General features: G+C 32.4%; 1 protein-coding gene and 1 long non-coding RNA gene across 2 annotated transcripts in view; both read right to left on the bottom strand.

Annotated features, from left to right (window-relative positions):
* LOC106690290 (arylalkylamine N-acetyltransferase 1) overlaps nucleotides 1-11,735 on the bottom strand; it is a 135,489-nt gene extending 123,754 nt beyond the window's left edge. Inside the window, exon 1 of the mRNA XM_014435665.3 lies at nucleotides 11,652-11,735. The gene's annotated coding sequence lies outside the window, so the exon portion shown is untranslated. The remainder of the gene's footprint in view (nucleotides 1-11,651) is intronic.
* A 6,531-nt stretch (nucleotides 11,736-18,266) lies between these two features.
* The window catches only part of LOC136796445 (uncharacterized), a 17,240-nt gene continuing 11,543 nt past the window's right edge, over nucleotides 18,267-23,963 (bottom strand). Inside the window, exons 2-3 of the long non-coding RNA XR_010844169.1 lie at nucleotides 18,583-18,699; nucleotides 18,267-18,458 (exon numbers count right to left, since the gene is read on the bottom strand). This is a non-coding gene — a long non-coding RNA (uncharacterized lncRNA). The remainder of the gene's footprint in view (nucleotides 18,459-18,582; nucleotides 18,700-23,963) is intronic.

Genomic DNA, 23,963 nt, shown 5'->3' with positions numbered 1-23,963 from the left:
CACTACAACAATAATTTAAAACCTTTTTGCAGGCTATTCTGCCTAGGTCACTAATTTCATTCAAAATCACTCTATTTTGTCACTTTTAATTACAATCAATCGAAAACTATTATACTTCGTTATCACAACAATGTTGTTTTGATGCTTAAATTCGATACAATTTATTTTATTTAAACAATATTTTAATTGTGAAATCAATGATTTTTAGCAGTTCAAAGTCAATCGAAACCTTTTCCGAAATTAATTGTACTAACTTTGCCATTTCAATTGAAACCCTCTACATTTCAAATGTAACTTTTACCACTCAACTGAAACTATATATATATATATATGGTTGACATTCGGTGCTTTATTTTTATTATTTTATTGTTATTGATTTAAATAAATAAATCATAAATTAAAAAAAAAAAAATAAGATTTATAAAAACATTCCAAATATCTAAGTTATTGTTTATAAATGAAGAGTTTTTTATAGAAAGTTAATATATCAGTATTTATTATCAGTATGACAAATAAAAATTTTTTAAATTTCAAAATTTAAAAGTTTTTCACATAAAATAGATTTTGCAAATCGATATTTTCAATAGAAATTAATCTTATCTTCTGGAGATGCTTAAGAATTAGTTTTTTAGGATTATTTTCCAAATGTTGGCAAGGTAACATTTGATAGAAAATTCTTTGGCTGAACTATAAAGGTTTTTTTTTTTTGTTTTAGTTTATTTATTGATATTTACAACTGTATAAAAAATACAACAAGTAAAATTGATCATAATGACATAATGATATGATACAGGATGTAGAGAAACTACCTAGTAGTAGAACTCTATAAACAGTTTACAATATAAGGTCACGAGGCCATCTTCTTTTCAGGCGCCTCGGAGGATTGCCAGGAATGGAAGAGGAAGCAAGGTTAGAAACTAGTGGGTTTGGGTGGTTAGGGAGTTTATTATGGAAGGAATAATATCGGGTTCGGGCTAGATCGGCTATATAAGGAACATTTAGGTCTTTATGGATGGTTTTATTAGTAACAAAATAAGGAGCATTGAGGATTTTACGAAGGATTTTGGATTGTAAAGATTGGATACGAGAGGAATTCGAAGGTTTAGTGGAGCCCCAAAGCTCAACTCCGTATGTCCAGATGGGCCTTATTATTGTCATGTAGATCAGTCTTTTGTAATGAGTTGGAAGTTTAGACCGTTTGTCTAGTAAGTGCTGTAATAGTCGGAATCTGCGTGCAGTTTCCTGCCTTTTTAGTCTTGTGTGAGGATTCCAGGTTAGTCGTTTGTAATAAGGTCATAAAGGTATAAAGGTCAGTTTTTAATTACCTACTGCCTAGGAAAGTACTATAAGACCACTAACAAAATATGTCTGACTTTGAATTTTTCAGTTTAAATTTATCATCACATGTCACAGGCGTAAAATGAGGTGAAAGATAAAATAAGACGTTGTCAGACACGTGGAAGAACACTTTATTAGTCTTGGTGCTTTCTGTGACACATTAACTCAGCCTAAAGCTTTCTAATATGCCTGATTAGACTTGAAGATACCTCTTCCAGTTTCTATTTCTGGTCATTTGCGCTGAATGGGAACTAAGATATTTGAAATAACTGGTTTATCAGCATCAATGTGAGTGTCAAGATTATATAACACTTTGATTCGTAATCAGATGTGGTTTCTTCATGATAACTTGCCGGCCTTAAACTTGACAGTGAGTAACTGCAGTGGCCACTACGCTGGGAGTTTCCTGTTTTTCCACCTGCTTTTCCTCATCCCATTTCAGTTGTGTGTTACGTCTGTGTAGGAACCTGAATTGTTCAGATCCACGATTAAAGTATACATTATAACGAATAAAAATCCATTATTATCATTGCTGCCGTCTGTCTATTAGCGCAATAAGAACCTGGATCGGGTAATGTAGATATTATTATTTCTATATCAAAGCATTTTCAAGTGAAAAAGCGTATTGCTGATAAAGGTGAAAAAAGCATACGTAGTAATAAATAACATTATGTATGCTAGAGACAATCAGAATTCATTAGAACATCAAAAAAAATTGTTATGCAGAGCTAATATAGAGAATAAAAAAGAACAGATTGCGGATATATTTATGCTGCAATAGAGATCAAATGCATTGGACGAAAATGATATAGGTGTGCCTCCAGTTGGTATATTTATTAAATAATGTTCGCTTTGCAGCGAATAATTTATGATACTTGTTAAATTAATTTCATTTAAATGTCATGGTAATGTATGTACAGTGAGTATTTTTTTTCCTATTTGCTTATCTATCTATCTTATTCTGGACTCAATTTGCATCAAGGTAAATTCTTTAGATATTAAAAAAAATGCTTTATTATGAACCTAAAAATCACTGTTATCACATTACAACAATTTTATCACACAACGGATTATTAAATTTGAATTCATTTTAATGGTTCTGTACTGTTACAATTAATGTGTTGAAGTAAAGTACTTAAGTTGAGTACTAAAAAAAAATACACTTTTAAAACATCATGAATATCCTAGCTCTGATATTATAAGCAGTGAATCGCTTTGTTAAATATTATTTAAATAATTTAAAAAATACTCGTATAATTCAGTTAGCTCTTCATAAACAAATTATAACCTCTTAAGTCATAACAAATTTCAATACTTCGCAATTTTATAACTTTTCCATATTTTTACAATATATAAAATAAAAAAACTCTTTCATTAGATAACAAGTTATGTTGGATCAGCCATTGTGAACTTGTGGGGTCAAATCAATTTCCAATTATCTTTGTTGATTTGTAACGAACTTCCAAGGTTGATCAACTACTCCGAAGGAAAATCTTCTAAGTCAAAAAATTCAAAATTCGTTTTATTACAGAAAATTTTTATAAAATGTATCCTTTTTTAACTAAGAAAAGCGTTGTAGCTTAAATGCATGCTTCAGAGCACTTTAAGTCGTTGATTTGGATATGCAGAACTTTACATTAGCGCTTTGTTTGGACTTTTGAAGGGGTGAAAATATTAAAAGTTCTTGAAAATTAGTGAAGAGGCTAAGATAGGAGTGGTAGATCATCTTCTCTTATCGACCAATATTCTGCATGATGTCAAGGGAGCCTTGATCCATTTCTTTACTCTCTGTTAGTTGTCAACTTCCTGACTTCACCTAGAGTGATTCCTCTGTTCTTTGTGAGATCCAATATGAGGTCTCCCACTTATTCCTCGGTCGCCCGCATGGTCGTTTTCCTTCAATCTTCCCCTCCTAAATGCTGCTTGGCCAAAGACGTCTATTTATCGGCATTCTTGGAACATGACCAAACTATGTTAATTCATTTACTTGAATATTTTCTATTAGGGGTTTCGATGTTGTCTCTTCTCTTTCTCTTTTATTTCTCATTTGGTCAGATCCTGTTTTACCAAGAGCCTTTCTCAGGAATTTTTATTTCTGTGGCTCATTTACGGCTTTAATTTTTTTAATACGAGGCTAACTTTCAGCTGCATAGGTCAGCCTAGGTATAAAGACTTGTTTATATACCATCATCTTTTATTTTTTTTTTTATCTTCAATTCCCTCCAACCAATTACGGAGTTAGTGTTACCCATCTGTTGCTTTCCTTATGGTATTAATATAAATCAACCTGTTCCAATTTTAAGTCTTTACTTTAGTTTGCTGTATTCTAATTTATTTTATCATAATTAAATGTCATAATATAATTTAATTATGCATAATTTTCAAGTTATGAGGTAAAATGGAAAATATGCTGAATTGACCACTCTTCTTCGCTACGTTCACTACTTCAAATTCTTTCTGACGTGGTTAAAAATTCCCTTCTTTAATTGAATACTTTCGTCAGTGCCTTCTGTTTTTTATTTTATTTAAAATACTTTTTATTTATTGATAGATATTACAATCTGCCACACAGTTGTGGGCAATAGGTAATAGTGATGAATGATCTCATAAATACTAAAATAAAATAAATAAATGAATGAAAAAAAAAACTTGTGAGGGATAGAGCAGAGCTCAAGAGATCGCACCAGCGCACCCCACTCGCCGCATCACTGGTAGTGGAGCCAGTGGAGGCTGGGCAAGTGCGCTAAAGCCGCAAACATTCAACTTGAGTAGAGAATTGTCAGGACTCCATTTGTGCATTTTTATTTTAATAAGTCTCTTGGCCACTGCCGTTTCAACCTTCTCGGTGGGCTGTAGGGATGGGTGGAACTAGATAAGGTTTGAACCAAAGGATTAGGATGGTTGGAAAGGTTTATATGGAATTTTGAGAATTTGGTTGGTATGAGGTCAAGGACAGAAGGGATATGTAGGTCATGGTGTAGTGTTCTGTTGGAAACGTAATAGGGTCCATTAACTATGGTTCTAAGGATTTTGGATTAAATCCTTTTAATCCAAAATCCTTGATACGTTTGATGTTCGACGGATTAGCTGTTCCTCAAAGTTCAAGTCCGTAGGTCCAGATAGGTCGGAGTATAGTCTTATAAATTAGTAGTTTGTTTTCTAGTGAGTGATGATAGGTCCGGCTGAGCAGTCGGTATAGTTGGCTGAATCGTCTGTTGAGTTCTTGTCTTTTAAGTCTAGTATGTTGGTTCCAGGTGAGTCATTTGTCTAAAATGAATCCGAGGTATCGCAATGTGTCGGATCTGGGCAGAGGAATATTATTAAGAGTAACAGATGGACAGAAACTGCGGCGGAGAGTGAAAGTAGCATGGGTGCATTTCGATTCATTGACTTTTACCCGCCATTGGTTGCACCATTGCTCAATCCGGGTGAGGTGTGTTTGGAGATTGGATGAGGCTGTTACAGGATCGGGATGGGAGGATAGGATAGCTGTATCATCGGCAAGTGTTGCAAGAAACGTGTCTGGAGTGATGGGAATGTCAGCAGTGAAGAGTATGTAGAGGACAGGACCCAGGGCACTACTTTGGGGAACTCCTGTCTCGATAGTGGAGATATTTGAGTACTCAGAATCACTGCGAACTCGAAAGGAATAATCTGAGAGGTAGGAGCGGAGGATAAGGTATAAGGTTTGGGGTAATATGGATTTGAGCTTGAAAAGCAATCGGGCATGCCATTCCCGGTCAAAAGCTTGCGCTATGTCCAGAAAGGCACCCGAGCAGTATTTCTGTTTTTAGCATCAAATAGTAGTTAAGCATTAAGTTTGCATTCAGCATTCTCAGACATTTCTTTTCCAGTTTCTCGATATCCTGATAGCTGAACCCGTGGTAATTAGGACCGGGAGTTTAAGGTAGCCAGTAGTTTGCACTAGAACTGTAAAATATAAAATGTAGGTTATATCGTATGTAAGGTCTTTAGAAGATTGAATAATCTTAGTGAGCTGTCTTTTATACTTGTTTTGAGATGCAATAGGTTTTGTGCCTTGGTTATGGCTTTTAGATGCCTAAGAACTCTTAAGAGTCTCTGCTGCAGTGGTCCCCTTTTACAGGTGCATTAAAAAAATAGGAGCAGAAACAGTTAGGGATTGACCTCTTAATTGAAGTCAATTCATGACATGGCGATTAATAACGCATTCATATGACATCCAATGATTTGACTGAGTGGATGAATTATAAAGAGGAATAAAAAATTAGTGATTATCAATAATAGTTAGTAAGGTGAATGGATCCATAATAATTTACAAAATATTATTTAAACACCGTATAAATTTTATATTTTGGTTATGAACAGATTTGCTTATTTTCCGTTACTTAAGGTAACATAGACGTAAAGCTGGTTGAAGAAACTTGTATCCTGGTTGATTAAGTAATTAGGAGTAGTAGGAAATTGTATGTGTGAAATGAGTGTACTTTAGATCGTAAAAGGAGAGATAGTCCGGTGCATACGTTCAAGGTTAACTGGACCTCCCACGCCTTTATCCAAACCATAAAATATTATCATAATCATAATTTAGTTTTCGAATCCGACTTGGAAAGGATTTTCAAGTATGTACTAGCCAAGCCTTTTCCTTCATCGAGTGTAGCCAATTTTAAATAATGTTTGGTTTCTTTCAATAGCCTTCCTAAATTTATTGAAGCATTTTTCATTGATAAAATCGCCATAATATCTAAAAAAAAAATACTTTTTCATTTAAATTTAGTTATAGCTCAGTCTTGGGCAATTATAGAGTCGGGATGACAAGTAAGGGCCCGCTTGCCATCTCTTTCCCCATCTTATTTAGTCTCCTAATGAGGTTTTTAAGGACCTCGTTATAATGTTTCTCTTCTGACAACTTTGAAAATTCTAGATATACGAGAAAAGAAAACTCTCTATCTCTCATTACGAATACAATTTAATTGAAAATATATGCTTTATTCTAATTTTTAAAAAACAACTGGAATTGGGTATGTATAAATATATTTACTGGAAATAAGTCGAATATGTCCACTGATAAAAGAAGATTTAATTTTTACCACTCCCCCTCCAAAAAAAAAAAAATTGAATCTGACATTATGGTAGAATAAAAATTTAAAATACATTCTTCTTCTACCCTATCCATACAGCTGACATTCCAATCAATCCTAACACTATCCTCATTACTTATGCCAATGAAACGTGTGTGATCGCAGTTAATAATAAACCTTTGATAGCATCTAAACTCTCCAATCCCATATCGTAAATTCCGATAAAGATAAAAAGTAATCCATTGTTTTTTGCATTACTCTTACAAATAAATATACTATAGATAACACTAGATTCAGCATGATAAAGTTCATGAGTATGGTGATCATTGAAGTCATGTCAAGATAATTCTTAGTTTCACTGAGCACCATGTGCTAGGAATCACACTTGGCTCAAGTAGTGGGCACTTGTGTGATCGTCGGGATATCCAGTAATATAATTCAATTTTGAATAGAATGAGAATCCATTTAGAGCTAAAACAATCCAGAGCACATACAAAACTTTAGCAAATGTGTTGACTTATTCATATAAAAACAAAACATACTGAGCGAGATAGTCTAAGGAAACAGATGCATCAGAACCTAAATCACAATTTATTTGGTTATTGATTACCCCAAACCACTCAAGGGTTGTAGCTGTATAGAATTATTATTATTATTTTTTAATTGGATCTTATGCTACAGGACTTTAATTTAAAAAAATGCATTTTCCGTATCATGATTAATTGTGTCCAATGCACCGTGAAAGAAACTGTTGTTCCGATAAGATCGCTGATTTCCTTCAAAAGTACTTGTTTAAAACGTCGTAAGTACTTTATCTATTGATCAATATTTATACAAATTTTACTACCGGCAGATCTGAAGTAGTACCGGGAAGGCCTTGGCCAGTTTCCTGCTGATCATTGAACAATAGGAAGGCTGTCCGTCTGCGTCTGCGCCTTGAACTTGCTCCAGTAGACGGATGCGATTTATAAATAGACGCGAGTATGACCTACCTGCTTCGCTTATTGTTCAGTTGTAAAATGCGAGTTGTTGGTCGAGAAAAAATGGTAAAGAAAAATCTATCATTCCGATAAAATCGTCCATACCATGTTTGCCTCAAGGCATCATGGACGAAATTCATGAATAAAAAAATTAAATTCATGTAAGTTTTAAATTGAAAAACTTTTTATAACAAATTATAATGATTTTAATAATGCTGTGAAAAGGGTGCTAGGAGGATTACGGGTGCAGAAATGCGATTTTAGCGAAGAACATTGGGAAAAACTAGGAGAGATAGTATAAGGAATGAAAGAAAAAGAGAAGTACTTCAGAGCCCCTCTGAAAAATCAGTAATTGAACACCGACAGCTCCGATGGTATGGAGACGTCTGTAGAATGGGAGCAGACAGAGTACCAAGAAAATGGAGGCGAGGTCCACTGGTAGGAGACCACGAGGCAGTCCTAGAAGGAGCTATCTATATGTAGCATATCCAACGGCTAGGTCTGGAAAGAGGAAAAACGCTGGCTCAGATAAAGATGCTTGCCATAGACCGAGATGTGTGGACTAAGTGGTTAGAGGCTCCCCCACGTTGAAAGGCACTTAAGGAGGTTGGGAAAGAAGAAGAAGAAGTGAAAAGGGTTTGTTAAAAAAGGAAAGGATGTAAGTAAAATATAACAAGGAAGTAATATTATTTCTTATGATTTTATTATTTGATAAGGCAGCGGATGCAATACTCTAAGAAATTTAATGAGGATCATCTATCATTCAGGAATAAATATAAATCCATTGGTTTATTGATCGGATGCTTTATCTAAAATTTCACTGATTTTTTCCCTAAGAGCAATCGTTTACGAAAGGGACGTAGAATTACAAAAATAAACACATGCGAACTACAGAAACAATTCTGCACGCGTTTGAATTGTCAAAAATTGAAATCGGTTTAAGTAAGACAAAATGGGCCGTCCAAACTACTAACTGCGTTGGCGCCGGCTTGAATCCGGCCTGGAGATAAACTTTTTTTTTTCATTTAAATCGAAACCTTCTCAAGTCATTAGAAGGATTTTTCAATTAAAATTTATTTGTTTGGTAATGCCAATCTCTATCCCTCATAGCAGTCCTGGAGAATGCCTACATTGTGGATCGAAACGTTGGCCATCAATAAATAGTTTGAAAATATTTTTTTTCTTTTTTTATGGCAGCTCTGGCCATCTTCTAATTCATGTACGATCAACCATTGATACACAATAACATACTAAATCACACAAACCTTCAAATTACTCTCGTATCCAATCCTTACAATCCAAAATCCTTCGTAAAATCCTCAATGCTCTCTACCTTGTCACAAATAAAATCATCCGTAAAAGACCTTAATGTTCCATTTCTAACCGATCTAGCCCGGTTAAGGATATCAATCCTTCCATTATAAGCTCTCTAACCCTCTAGTCCCTAATCTTGTTTCTTCCTCTATTCGTGACAATCCTCCGAGGTGCCTGAAAAGAAGATGGCTTCGAGATCTTCTAGTGCAAAAATATGATTAGAGTGCTACCAATTGGTAGTTTCTCTACATGCCTGTATCACTCCATTTTTATATTACATTAAATTTACTTAATGTGTTTTGGTGCAAATATAGTTGTAAATTGCAATAAATAAATTGAAAACAAATCACCTTTAAGCATATTCAAATACTTATTTCCAAATGTCCCAAAGTAATTATAATTGCGAAGCACATCCTGTCTAAGGATTATATTCAGGTTATAGATAGGATTATTCAGATTATATTTATCAAGCTGTAATTATTTATAAGGTATTATATTTTAATAACTTTATTACTGATGAATATCACTATCCACCACAATACAAAAAAAACTATAGTAAAAAAGATGAAAGAAAATATTATAACAATGAATTAATTTGATTTTTGTGTTCATTCCCTAATTAATATTCAACATTTTTGAAGTACCAGGAAATTAAAGAGAAAAAATGACTTAAAAAATTGCTTTTATTAAAAAAAAAAATTAAATCTATGATAAATTTAAACACAATTTCTAGTAACATTCAATTTTTTTTAACGTTTAATTCAGGGCAAAAATTAATGCAGTAGTAATATATAATGAGTTGAACTAACAATATTAAAATAACAATTTAAAAAAACAAAACATCAAACCCATAAATATGCTTATTTATGTTCTTGCTGAGGCCAGCCTTCATTCATTTCACTTACTTCAACAATTTCTTCCCCTCCTCTCACATTTGAGAGGTATAACAGAACTCCAGGAGTTCCCAGTGCTTACCCAAGGTGGTTGGGCCAGAACTTCCTCTGAACATCATAGAAGGAATTGAAAATTGAACTCCCGCCACATGTACACAGCCATTCCAATGATGAACATTTTAGCTAGATGAGTAGAATTGAATTATACAGATTCAAAGAAGGGATTTCGATGATTAAAAAGCTTGAGAGGAAATTTAGAAGATTTCTACAGAAGAGCGATAAAAGCTCTTCTTACTAAAACTGTTATTTCTTGACCAATATTATAATCACTACAATTAAAGACAATAGGTAATAGTTAAAAAATTGACACATAAATGGGAAATATTTATAAACATGAAAAGGAAATTTTTATAATTGCCTGAAAATGCAAGAATTATAATGAAATAAAAACGCTCCATAAAATTAGAACCACGTCTAGCCATGATAAATGTCGTTAGTGTAATCAATTTTAATTGGATGATGAATGAACTTAGATCAACACAACTATCTAATACATTTAGTTGATGTTTAGAATCGAATACAAATTTTAATCCTATGATTTTCTGCAACATGAAATTTGCAAAATGATTAGTGATTAGTTCAGATTTAAAATTTTTTCGATTTGCAAATCACTATATGCTAATATTATAATACGACTTATTATTCATTGGCTTATTATATGCAGTTAATGATAAAATATTTTAAGCTATTTAATGGCGTGTGGTTTTGGCAATTTTAATTTAATATTTTGATTCCGTCTTATATAAAGTTTTAAACCATCAAGGATAACTTTGCATATAGAATTTTTCAAATTTGAAATAAAATTTGTATTGCCATTTTCTCATATGACATTAATTTTCATTATTTTACTAGTATTCAATTAGAACATCCAAACAATAAAATATATTTACCAAGATAAAATGTAAACTATTTAGCATATTCTGTTGATTACGGGAGCGGAGTGGCTCATTTGTAAGAGAATGTGCAACAAACTCCAAGGATCCGTATTGAATCCGGCTATGAGAGAAGTAGATAAGAGAAAAAAACAATTTTTTTTCAACAGGTCAACAAATCTTTCATCTCATTTAGTTGAATGAATGAATGAAAAATGAATTATATTTTTGCTACAAACTATTTTGTATTATAAACTTTAATTCAACGGATTAAAATATATTGTTGATGATAAATTTGTTAGTTTTTAATTATAAATTTATTCAAATTCACAACTGTATATACAATACAATAAGTAAATGTGATTATAAATAAAATTTAGAAAAAGAAATATAATGATGGAGGTAGATATTAAATATACAGTACTGTCCTTCTTAAGATCTTGTTAATTACAATAATCATTATACTTAATTTATAATAATTTAAAAATTTTCGTTAAGTTCCATATGTACATAGACATTCTGTGATATGAATAAATATTTGTTTTCAATTTTCATACTTTTCCTCGCAAACTATTCACAGTTTTCTTATTCATGTTATATAAATAATGATCACAGGAATTTACGTTGAAAACAAGAAAACTGGGTATTACTAGGAAAATAGTATATTGAATTCAAAAACAATAAATTAAATGTAATGATCATCGATTTATTTTTAACTTTTAAATTTATTTAATTATTATTTACAATTTATAATTATTTCTATTGCGGTTCAACATTATAACGATCATTTAAAATATTCTGATTTATATTTTATTAATAATAATCGCTATAATTAACTTAATTAACAAAAGAATTGAATTTTTAAGAAAAGAAAATTCCTGAAACACTTAAAAGTGAAAATAAATGTTTGAATAATTGTAATTTAGATGTAATAATGATTGAAATTAAAAATATTTAATGAATTTTGTACTACATGCTTGATAGCAGAATTTATTGTTTAAATGATAATTGACAAAAAGTGCTTTAAAAAATCATTAATGATTGTAGATAAACACTTGAAAATAAAGCTTAAGGAATTCTGTAGTATAACTAGAACATATAAAAGCAATATAATTATTTTATGGCAGAACTCACCAGGTGATAATCCGTAAAGAACTGACGAGAAGTGAGCGCCCCGTCTGTTATCGGCACTGAGCTGTTATCATCTCCTATTGTCGGATGTCGGTATGGCCTTCCAAATAGATTTAATAAAGTGCCATTAATATACTGACATCCTCATCAGCGCTCAGTTGTAAGGGGAGCAGTGTAGGTTGTATTGTAACACAATTTATAGCTACGTAATGGAATGTTGTATTAATAAATAATGGCCGATTAAATGACATTGTTAATCTTAAAAAGTTCATTTACATGACCATAAGTTATGTATATTTTCTCTCTATTATAAATACCATTCCTAATCTGAACTACTAGTTTTTAATTTTGCTTCCCAATCGATTCTCGATGAAGCACTGAGGCGACGAAAAAGAAGGTGGCTTCATGACCTTCTAAAAAAGGACTGGTAATACAATGTTATTAATGATTAGTATATTTTGTATTATGTATTATGTATTATTTTGTATTGTATACTTATAAAAGTTATTGCCATGTAATTTTACTAAAAAAGTAATGCAACTTACAGTATCCTCGTTACAGTTAGCATCCATGGAAATATTGAAGAAACAAAACAAAACAAACAAACGCAGTACCACAATGTCATGTATGGCATGCTAACTTTTTGAGTAATATTAATGAAAAACAAACAAAAACCAAAGAATAAATAAAAATTAAATTATCAACAAAGATAAGCTCAATTGGTTATAGTGGATTCACACCGTACAAAAATAAACTACTAGGAGAACGTACGTATATGCATTAAATTATACCGAAGATATTCAACTTGTTTTGTATCGACATATTAAATTTATTGGGGGTTCTTAGTTCAGAAAAGAAATACTTGAAAACTATCAGAAATAATTCTATTATCCCTTTAACTTCTAGAATTCTTAGCTTTTGAGAGTTGCAAATTTAAGGAGTATGGCGCTGCCGCAAATATCACACATTTTAGGAAGCAATTACATAAGTGTAGATATTTCTTGAAATGAGTTAGTAAATTTAAAAACACCATAAATAGTAATTTTGGGTAAAAATATACACATAACTTCAAAATATTGTAAATGTTTTATTTTTTTATTTTAAAGGGAGTTAAGTCCAGAAATTTAGTCTTGAGAAAACGGGATTGAAAAATTTAGATTGATTAACAGATTTTTAAGTTAAGTGCCTTATACTGTTCTGATAAATAAATACACTACACACATAAAAGTAAAATATGTATCCAAACATAGATATATTATAGTTCAATACACTATTTTGTCTCATTTTTTGCAATAGATTATTTAAAAAACTTTAAACGGTCGGTACTAGAAATTTTTAACCGTTTCACCAATGTTCCTCCTTAGAAGCGAAAAGTTAGTTTGTCAGTTATATCGTAATCTTGAATATTATAATCAGTCGAATAACAGTTTATGAAAGTTATTCGACGTTTAGTTCTCACAAAACTAATTAAAAATTGTCATTGTTGTTATTGTCATTATCGTCTTCCTCTTTTTTCAAGGTTCACTTGGATTAACTTGAGGTCATTCTTAATTGGGCAAGTACAAGTATATACTGGCATAAAGTAATTGATTTGCTAAAACCCATGAAGGGGTTGACAACCTTGCTTGAACTACAGTTGTGCAAAAAGGCAATTCGTTTATAATCATGCTAAACCGCCGTATTTTTTCTCCCTCAACCATGAGTACCTACTTTATCTCTATAAGCATATTACTCATCTTATGCTGGGAATTTACTGAACTCAGTGTTGGCTCACGGCTACGGTCACGAATAAATAATTATTTACAACAGCTAGGTCCAAGTAATAGTCCAAACGCAACGCCTTACTCACCAATCTACCCCACTCCTAAAATACGTGAAATATGTAATTCTACTTTTGGTCTACAACATTCACTAGATAGTTTAAAATTTACAACAGCTGTCCTACAAACAAAAATATTGATTAAGCACTCTCCAACGACCTACTTCTCTTTCATTCAGCAGAGAAATCTGTTGATGTTCTCCATATACTTTATAATATTGTGAGGATGTAATTAGAATGAGTGTTATTGATTACTATGAATCTATTACCGAGATAGCCTTAACGTGAACTACAAATTAAGAAATTCAATTAGACTTTTTGCCACAAATTGTAAACCTGAGTATTTTTGTTTTTCACTTTTACGATAAATTTAAATTACGAAAACAAACATTTCTAATTAGGGATTCGGTTTAGGTTAGTTAATTCCAAGTCTGTTCTAACCCTTGAAACAAATTATTCCTGATGTAACAAATATTTGAACATTTGCCATGAAAATTTGAACATATACAATTTTAAAAGGTTTATTTTTAGAACATTGTTGTTCTCAATCACAATTTAGTTTAGATTCCGCGATACTCAGAATTTTCAAGAAATTGAAAAGGAAATAAGAAGTTTTCTCGTAAATTTTAATGTTTAAAATTTATTATAAAGTAACTTGAAATTACATAAAAACAATACCCCCCTTCCCAGTGGAGCGGCCCTCCTCGTTCTTGTATCTCCCGGCCAACGGCTTCTGGGCCAATATCGTAACCCCTGCCTTCACCGGACCAATTGCGTTTGTATATATTTAGATATATATATTAATAATGTTATTTATCTATTTAATAAAGGAGGTAAGAAGAAGAAAACAATTAACAAAAAATAAAAACGATACAGGTTCTTGTCTTGTCCGACGTTTAATTCCGTATTCATTAATTTGTAAGTCCGATTCCAGTAATTTTTTTTTTTGATGATTAATCGAGTTCACTTACCACCCTTAAACAGTTTGTAGTATATTTTTAAAATGCTAGTCACTATTGGACAAGACTGTTGCTCGTGGAGATAATAATATTCAACCTTTAAGAAGCTATTGCCAGCACTGTTTAACAAGAGTTCCCAAAAATGAATCACCCAAGTTGACTAGAATAGATTTTTAGTGTTAGTTAATTAGTGACCTATTAACTTAAACTAAAAATTGATTCTTTATATATAATTTATAGATCTCCGTACATCTGGGATCAGAACTGTAACACATGGAGGAGAAGATTTAACAATGAACTGCTTGCGGAGACTGGTCAGTTAATATTTCATGATAAGAAGGCAAGGAGGTTAAGATGGATAGGGGACATGTAGCTCCAAGCAATCCATCAGGATGCCCTTACACAACAATGAGTGCGATTATAGTTGGTAAGAAACTACATGAAAAACTAGATGGATAGACTGAATCTACGAAGAGCTACACGCAGCAAACTGGAAAGCATTAGGTCAAGACAGGCAGGAGTGGAGGAGGTGCAGGTCTTAGCAATCTGAGAACTGCTGGCGTCACCGGTTCGAATTTGGCCGGGATTGGACTTTTTTCAATTTTTGGTGGTCCCTCGAATTGTAAAACTTCACCCTCCCCCTCCCCATCATGGTTAGAATATGTTGGTCACCTATAGATAACCCTCCCCTCCCGGATATTAGAAATGACCAGGAAGGAGATCATAAAAAAATGCGAGAAGACAGGTTTGGTAGGCTAAAGCTCTACAAGATCTGAAGAACCAACAGAAAAAATATTGTTGACCAAAGTATAAAACAGTGGTTTTATTTCTCGAAACAGCTTGTTTTTCAAATGATTTTTGATGAAATCAAAAAGTGATTTCCATTAGAATTACTGTAATTGGAATAAACGGAAATTAAATTACAATTTAGATTGATAATTTCGAATATTTAATGAATCACTGACAATGTAAATTACAATTAGTAGTGAAACCAAATCAATCTCGATTACTAATCATTAACTACCAACTATATAGTACTAGTAACTTATATAGTACTAATCGCAGTTATTAATATAGTCAAATGTAATTTGGTAGGAACACTTCCGTGACAAGAAAATTGGTGACTTTGACCAGTGGTTCTCAGATTGGGCCTCCATAAGCCTCTGCTAGGGTTGCCGCATGCAAATGCAGGTGCCATGCTCATAATATTTAATTTTCACATGATTTTGAATTTTTAAAATATTATGATGCATTTATATGTATATTTAAAAAAAATCATCTCATTAAGCTACATTTACCTCTAGTAGGTCATTTATTACTACTGAACTTGAAGTGAAGTTGAAGAGCCTTCATAGATTGTATCTAATGATTTCGTATGTAAAGTATATATAATGTGCATTTGGTTTTTAATTCATAATCTATCATTTACTTTACTTCTTTTTTTCTTCTTTTAAATTTTAAAGGGTAATTGAGCCGAATTTTTTTAGCCGGGCAAGATGCATAAAATTTGATTAGCCCATCAAGTGTGCCGCTGTGAAATACTACAGTTTTATATAGTAGTGATACAAAATTATCAATTATTCATTATAATTTCATGAAAAAATTGTTTTAAAAATTGAATGTGTGTTATGTTGCATAATGATTTTCGATTTTCTTGAAGATTGATACCCTTGTCATTTCTTACTTTTGTCAGATTTTAAGTACTTTTTATTTCATTTTTTACTGTAATAATCAATTTACTCTTCGAACCCCTAATTCTGAGATATATAATGCAACTAAATTGTAACCGACCTCAAACTCATCCGCAATATAAAATAAAGGCTTGAAATATTTCTGGGAAAAGTGAAGATTATAACGATTTTTTAAATTAATTAATTCTGATTGAAGAGATCATTGACAACATGGAAGGCTGTATTTAAAATAATTAACGACTAATAAATTCAATCATTCCTGATTCGATCACGTGATTGAGATATTTCGAGTTCGTGGACATTTATATTCAAGCAATTTTTTATATCGTTATAAGTTACATTACATGTGCGGAAGTAATTATGGTTCGGTACGTTTCACTGTTATAATCTTATTTCTTATTTTTTAGTGCCGAAGGTTAAAGGAGAATGGAATCAAAATGCCAGTTACCCGCAATGCATTCCAACACTCCTATTCCAGTTAACGCGACAATAAATCTCCCTGCTTTGTCTGAAATTAACCTCAGCACTCAGCACAAGTTCTATACCCAGAGGTAGGATCTTATAAGAAAGTTACCGACCCTAAAAGGAGGCAGGGAGTTTTATCATTGTCCCATCTGACTTTCATAGTCCGATTTGACTTTCATGCTCCCTGAGATACTGTTTTGTACCTGGAGAAAGATTTTCTTAGTGCCTTTAACGTAAAGATAAGGTAAAAAATCAGCAAAGTACATAAAAACAATGATTTTATTTTAATAATTAGGAATAAAATTGCTTGATGTTAATTAACAGTATAAACTCATGAGAAACACGCACTCAAGAAATATTTTGCAATTTAGATTATTAAAAAAATAATGAATTTAGGTTTCTTCTTATATTTATTTATGCTAAATATTACTGTATGAAACTAACTGGAATCAATGATTTTCTCTCTGTCCGGAAATGATTTCCAATGATTAGTTAAATATTTTTCGATATAAAACATTAATTATAATAATTGATCATACTTATTAATTAAGTCTCATATTATTTACATTTTGTTTCTCGGTAGTTTATTGTAACTTACCGAGATTATTCTTAAATTTTTCCCAACCAACAATCTTCATTCGCATTTTATCGGGGATTTCATCAGACCTGAGCTATTGCATTAAACTTATTTCAATCACTTCTTTTTCACGGAATATAGCTCTTTAAACTTTTAAATATAATATTTGTTTTTTCTAATTTTGTTCTGCACTGGCTCAATTACATACTGTGCATCGATTTGATACATCAAACCCCTGAAATTCTGATGTCTAGGAACCCGCACAGCCTGGAAGTGTAATCGTGTTCAGCTCAACCGCTCTTAGGACTGTTGACAATCTAGTAAACACTTTAAATAAAAGTGTATCTAAATTGCTAGATTACTGTATCTAGTAAATACTTTAACAAATAAGAGTCAGTACATTCTAAGTGGTACGTTCGTTGATATTTTGGTAATTAAATTATAATTTTTATTGCATCCAGTTATAAGCATATGTTATGGTTATAAGCTATGTTTCTACACTTTCTTTAGACAATTAGTTTTGACTAACTTTTCCCTTAAAAATTAAGGTGTTTTAAAGTTTGTTTTTTTTAGTTCTTTATAATTACTAGCGGCAATATCTCTGTTGAAAAACCAGTCAATAATTAAGCACATATTAGGTCTCTCTCAATAGGATCAAACTCTGCAATCAATTTCAATTTTTAAATTTAACTGCAGTTTCATGGGCATTCAAACCATAGTTTGAAACTTTTGGGACCTAAACTGCACTTCTCTGTGTCTCATTGTGCACTTCTGATAGTTTTTAAATTGTATTAATTTTCTGCAGCTGTCCCACACGTTACAACTCATTGGCAATAATTTAAAACTATTTCCAGTTGTCAAACCCTGATAATTTTAAGAGCTCGTAAATTTTCTATCGTTTTGATAAATTCTTTTCTATTTCCAAGACAATCGAAGCAAAGTAGACATGTTTTATATTATGATATATGTTGGGGTATTCATATGTCTGTATAAAAATGTTCCATAATATTACATAACGCTTGTAATATAGTATTTATAATATTTACCATTAGAAAATGCCTTTTATAAAACTTTCTTATGTTAATATTACCTGTAAAAGCATCATTACTTTCTAACAAAAAATGCGGGTCGTCGCCAATTTCAGATTTACAATTTTTTTTTTTCAAAAATGACGTTCGATGAGGGTTAATTAAGAAGTCCATAAATATCCATTATTGTAATTCTTTAGCCAGTACGTTTTGAGGTGTTTACTCCAATCCACTTTCAATGTTTGGGTTGCGTTTCAGAATAGGATAAATCCTGGAATTTAGGATATTTTTAAATTTCCAGAGAATATCCCTTGAGTAAGTAAAGGAAAAGGAAATTAGACGGCACGACAACGAGAAGTAAATTATCTCATCGTGATCACTGTTAACTGCCTCACCTCTTATTTATTCATTCCTTATTCAAGGACCCTTCACCAGAACATGCTATACGACTCGGTAGGACAAGTATCTTATATTGCGGGGAGGAGGAGGTGAAGCAAAGCAGCAAAACAGACCTAAAACATAGTATTGAACATTTGAGCCCCAAAAACCTGAAAGGCTTACACGAGACAAGCCTGTTTGTTAATTTTTTAAAATGTTAATATAATTTACTTTAAAATTAAGGGCGTTGGTCTAGGATTAGTATATATATCTGCATATGAGATAAAGAAGAGATTCCTACTGATTGGCGGAAGGGAATAATTGTGAAGGTTTCCAAAAAATGAGATATATTTAATTGAATGGTAGGAATAACATCACTCTTTGTGCCAAGTAAAGTTCTTACAACAATAATAAAGCATATGATTGCAAATTCTATTGACGGAATGTTAAGGAAAAAGCAGACTGGCTTCAGAGGCTGTGAGAGCTGTATCGATCTTATAAATTCCACGCGCATTATACAGAACAAAGTAAGGAATATCAAAACATCTTATAAATAATCTTTATAGACTAAAAAAAAAAGCTTTCAACTAGATCAATAGGGAAATAATATGGCGATTGCCAGCGAAGTAAGGAAACCAGGGAATTACTTATTCAGTTATTCAGGAAATTATTATAAAAATATTGTATGAAGTCTTCGAGTACCAGTTTCTTAATGAAGGCAAACATTTTGAGACAATTATTAAAACCACAACTGGAGTATGCCAATGATGTGTTTTGTCTCCCACTTTATTTGTTGTTGCAATGTGTACAACCTTATAAAATAGAAAGAGAGGAATACAGTGGAGCATTACTGACCAATTAGAAGACTTGGAGTTTTCTGATGATATTTGTCTCCTGGCAAAACGCTTCTAAAACATGGAGTGCACATTGAAAAGATTATTAAAAGAAAATTCTGCAAAGTAGGGCCTGTCCTTAATGAGAATAAACAGCTAAGTTGCATATGTTGCAGGTTGTAAAATAGGAGCCTATCGAAATAATTGATTCATTCCTGTATCAAAAGAGTATATTAAGTGAAGACGAAAAAAAAAATGAGAATGAAAAGAACGGTTTGTGCAAAGAAAACGGAGCATTTATTCGGTTTGGAAGAGCATCTCTTATTAGTATAAGTGTTTCGACCACTCGGGCCATTTACAGAGAGCATCTCTTAGAATACCTAAGATACTAAATCAAATGAACTCTCAGTGCTGTTATATTACCCGAAACTTGAAGGGTCACTAAAATAACAATGGGAAAACTACAAGTATTGTTAATAGATGCTTGAGAAGAATTCTTGGCATCCAAATTTCTGATATAGTTTCTAATGGAGAATTAAGATCAACTACTAAACTTAAGCTAATTGTAGGAATAATCAAGAAAAGATAATAATAAGATACTGATAAGTGGATTAAAGCATGACAGAGCTATAGAGAATCAGGCACTTGACTGGAATCTACAGTGTGGTTGGAAGCAAAGACGACCCTGTAGCACGTGGAAGCAATCAGTGCTAAGGGAGGTGAACCAGCCGAGACGGCAGTGGGGAGATTTGAAACATTTGGCAACTGATCGAGATGAGTGGCAAGAATTCGTAATGGCCCTTAGCAAGCCCATTGGAGCTAAAAGGATTACTACTACTAGTCTAGATCAATAATTCCCAACCCCGAGGAGTCTGCGAACCACTAAGCCGGAAATTGAACCATATACGAGGGCCCAAACTTACCCTCAACTAGCTGCAAAAGCGGCCCCCTTGAAAAATAATTAATCAGGTTACTTAAAAGTGCATTTTGAATCACTTTTATTATTCATTTGCCTGTTAAAAACCTTTCAGCTAACACTAAACTCAGGAACAACAATTAATAAAGTAGTTCTAACAATACATTTCTAAAAAAATATGCTGCAGAACCTCCCGCTGTCCATTTCATGACTCTTTCGCGGCTCACAGATGGTCCGCAGACTAGTTTAGGTAATTAAGACATATTGCATGGTGCTATTTTAAACATATTTATCCATTCAAGTGTTTCCTGTAACCGGTTTATTATTATTTTTTCCTTTTATTCTATGTGTTAGTCTTATTCTCGTAAAATGTATCTATTTGTTTGTTCTTGGTAAACTGATCTACTGCTGTGACTATGAATGATGGTCTGATCTCACATTACCGTCTAATATTGAATTTGTTTAGCGGGTCACTCAAGAGGATCTAGGAGGGTGAGTTCCGGAGAGCGAATTTGTTGATCGGGTGAATTGAAAAATTGTGAAATTGGAGGAGCAGAAATGAGAAAGAAAAATAAGAATGAATGAAACATTTGTATTTGTTGTACAGACCGAAATGGATTGTAAAAGGAAACTGTAGGGGGGAAAAAATTGTTTACTATATCTTATTATCGTATCTCTTTTTTTTCTGAGTATACCATGTATGTGTAATTTATATATGTCCGATTACGGATTGATAAGTATGCTGTGTGAGATAGCACCCTAATGTATTTAGGCAGCATAGATAAATAAAGTATTTCTCTCGCTCTCTCTCTTGTACTCTAAAATTTCAGCTCTCATTGAAACTCAGCTGTAGGAGGCTCCAGGTCTGACGAAGAACAAAGAGATGCCTGGCAATGGCTTTAAAGCAATGCATGATAGAACTTGGCGCTGAGTCAAACTGCACTCCACGAAGGAATCTCTGACCACTAAATAAATTTATAATTCACACATTTAAAATTACAACGTACTGCATATGAACGTGACTTTAGATAACATCCTCTTCATAGTGTTTGGTACAATGAATTGGATAATACAATTACATAATACAGCTAAAAGCAGGAAAACTGATCAAAAAAATGTTTTATTTCGGTTCCACACGTTCTTTTCGTGTACTAAATTAAATTAAATTATTATCATAATTAACTGCCTATTTCAATATTATTATTTCATAGGTAGTAGAAAACTATCGTTTCCACATTATATGTTGTTGTTTTTTTAAATTATATTAGTTTTTAAGTTAGAAGATAGTCAGGGTACGGTCAGCAAAAAAGGTACAAAATTATTTCTTCGTGCCGACGTTTCGACCTGATTTTTAGGTCTTTATCGGGGAGCGTTCGGCAGAGATTCTGGCTAGCTAAACTGAATAAAAATAACAGTTTTTAGTTTGTAGGAACTTTTAAATCGTAGCGAGGACATAAATTTTGTGTACCAAGGGTAGCTAACGATTCTCAAGGATGGATTTTTTTTTTTACACAAGGTGAACTCTACAACTCGATAAACTATAAGGATGTCTGATTTGAAAAGTTTAAGTATTCAGACCAAGAAATATGCTCTGAATAAATTTTGAAAATTTAAATGTTGATGCCAAAACCCGAAATAGAAAACTGGATGAACTGAGTATTTCACTTATATAATTTTTGTCAAATCATAACATTTTCTCAACACAAAGTATCTATGGAATAAAACTGGTTTTTAATTTATTGTAACCATGGATCACTGTATTTCAAAAAACGGAAGTGCCGATGATGTTAAATTATAAATAGTGGTTTCCATTATGCTGTAGGTATCCAATACGGCTGGATTACGAAAAAATTAAAAATAAATAGTTTTTTGGATAGTTCAAAAAATATACATCTCCTAGAACAATATAGCCACTCTGATGATCTGACAAATATATATTAACATAGATGTTAATTTTAGACTATTTTTAGCAAATTCCCATAGAAACCCATTTTAACACCTTATCTCGGATTGTGATAAAATTATCTGCCTCCCTGTTTTTGTAACCACTCAATCACTGGCTCATTAATTATTGAATCTCAAAAACAACTTTTCGTACGAAGTTAAAATTATTAATGGTGATTCTCTCCTTAAATAAGTTTTAAAACGAAGAAAAATAGAGTAATTAAAACTGTTGTTAGAACAGGAATATAATGATAGGGAAAGAAAAGAGAATAAAACGAACCTGTTGGCTTGAAATCTAACCGCCAAGTGGTATTCTGCGCCGAGAACGGCCAAACTCCGGATTAAAATAGACGTTACAAGAATGAATAAGTGTTTTTAAAAGGAAACGTTACGTTTCCTCGTTTTCACTGTTGTTGAATGCTCATGACACTTTGTCATCTTCCGGTACTTCGTCATCCTTGTACATATATATATTTTTAACATTTTCCAAAAACCATTTGTTGTCACTCTCTCACACGCTTTCTTCCTCTAAGTATTTTCTACCTTTTACTTTTTATTTTTTACCCACTCGTAACGTTATATATATAGATACAAAACAACCACAGATAAAACTAAAACTAAAATTGTTCATTAGTACCTGCAAGGAAGAAATAAAACAAAAACATGAGATGCACATCTCTTCTAAAAAAAATACAAAAAACTAATTTCAGGTCAACATACTAATCTCCGAAACTATACTCAAGCATTAAATATTTCCTCTGTTAATAAAAAAAACAAAACAAAAAAACTTCTATATACACTAATTACTAAAACTATATACAAACACTATAGACGTCCTCTCATACAAAAAAATAAAACAAAAATATCACTATACATACTACCTACTGAAACTACTTAATTACACACCTTTTCGTAGCACCCTTGTACACATCACATACAAAAAGAAAAATTAAATGTAAAGAACTCAGCGAGGAGACTCCAATTTACTACGATTTTCTTACCATGGGAAGCTTCAGCTGTTTGATATGAACAATTCTCTTCTTGGATTCGTTAATGCTCTGGCAACTAAATTGTGTTCCCTTATCACAATCGCCCTGAATGTTCCCTCATATTTCTGTAGCTCTTTTGTTCTATTTGTCCCTATCAAACGGTAATATACTGTTCTTGTCTCGATCTCCCATAATATCCTGGAGGTTCAAATTGCGCCGTCAAGCATTTGATTTCGTTCTACGCAGTTTTCTTTTTTACTTTGTACCATAACTTGCTTGAAGCCATGTCGTTGAGAACAATCTTATGCTTATTCGCTACCGTACCCCCTATAATCCCGCCGGCCCCTCCTGAATCCTAATAAGCTTTCGAAGGGAGGAATGATTGTAGACTATGACAAAATTAAAAGATATAAAGAAATAACACTGCTTTATTTAACCTCTTAATTCTCCTTAGAGCTAATAAGTTAATAACTTTATATATATATAAGTTAAGTATTGGCGAAAGCACAATGTCAAAAAAGAGAAGAAGGAAAAAGATCTAACTCTAACTTTTGCGTTTCTCCTTCCCAATCTTGTCCCTGACTCTGGCCCATATCTTCCTTTGTTGCATGCAATTAACGGCAATATTACTCTCCTCAGTTGCTGTATCATGGTAATTCCTACGACGTCCACGTAGTCCAAAAATAATCTCAAAAGGAGAAAAACCCGTGACTGAG

The sequence above is a fragment of the Halyomorpha halys genome, unplaced genomic scaffold (assembly GCF_000696795.3).
Source record: "Halyomorpha halys isolate HHAL.00 unplaced genomic scaffold, Hhal_1.1 Scaffold1644.1, whole genome shotgun sequence".
Taxonomy (NCBI): domain Eukaryota; kingdom Metazoa; phylum Arthropoda; class Insecta; order Hemiptera; family Pentatomidae; genus Halyomorpha; species Halyomorpha halys.
The sequence above is the reverse complement of the archived record's forward strand: the minus strand, read 5'-3'. Positions and strand labels throughout refer to the sequence as shown.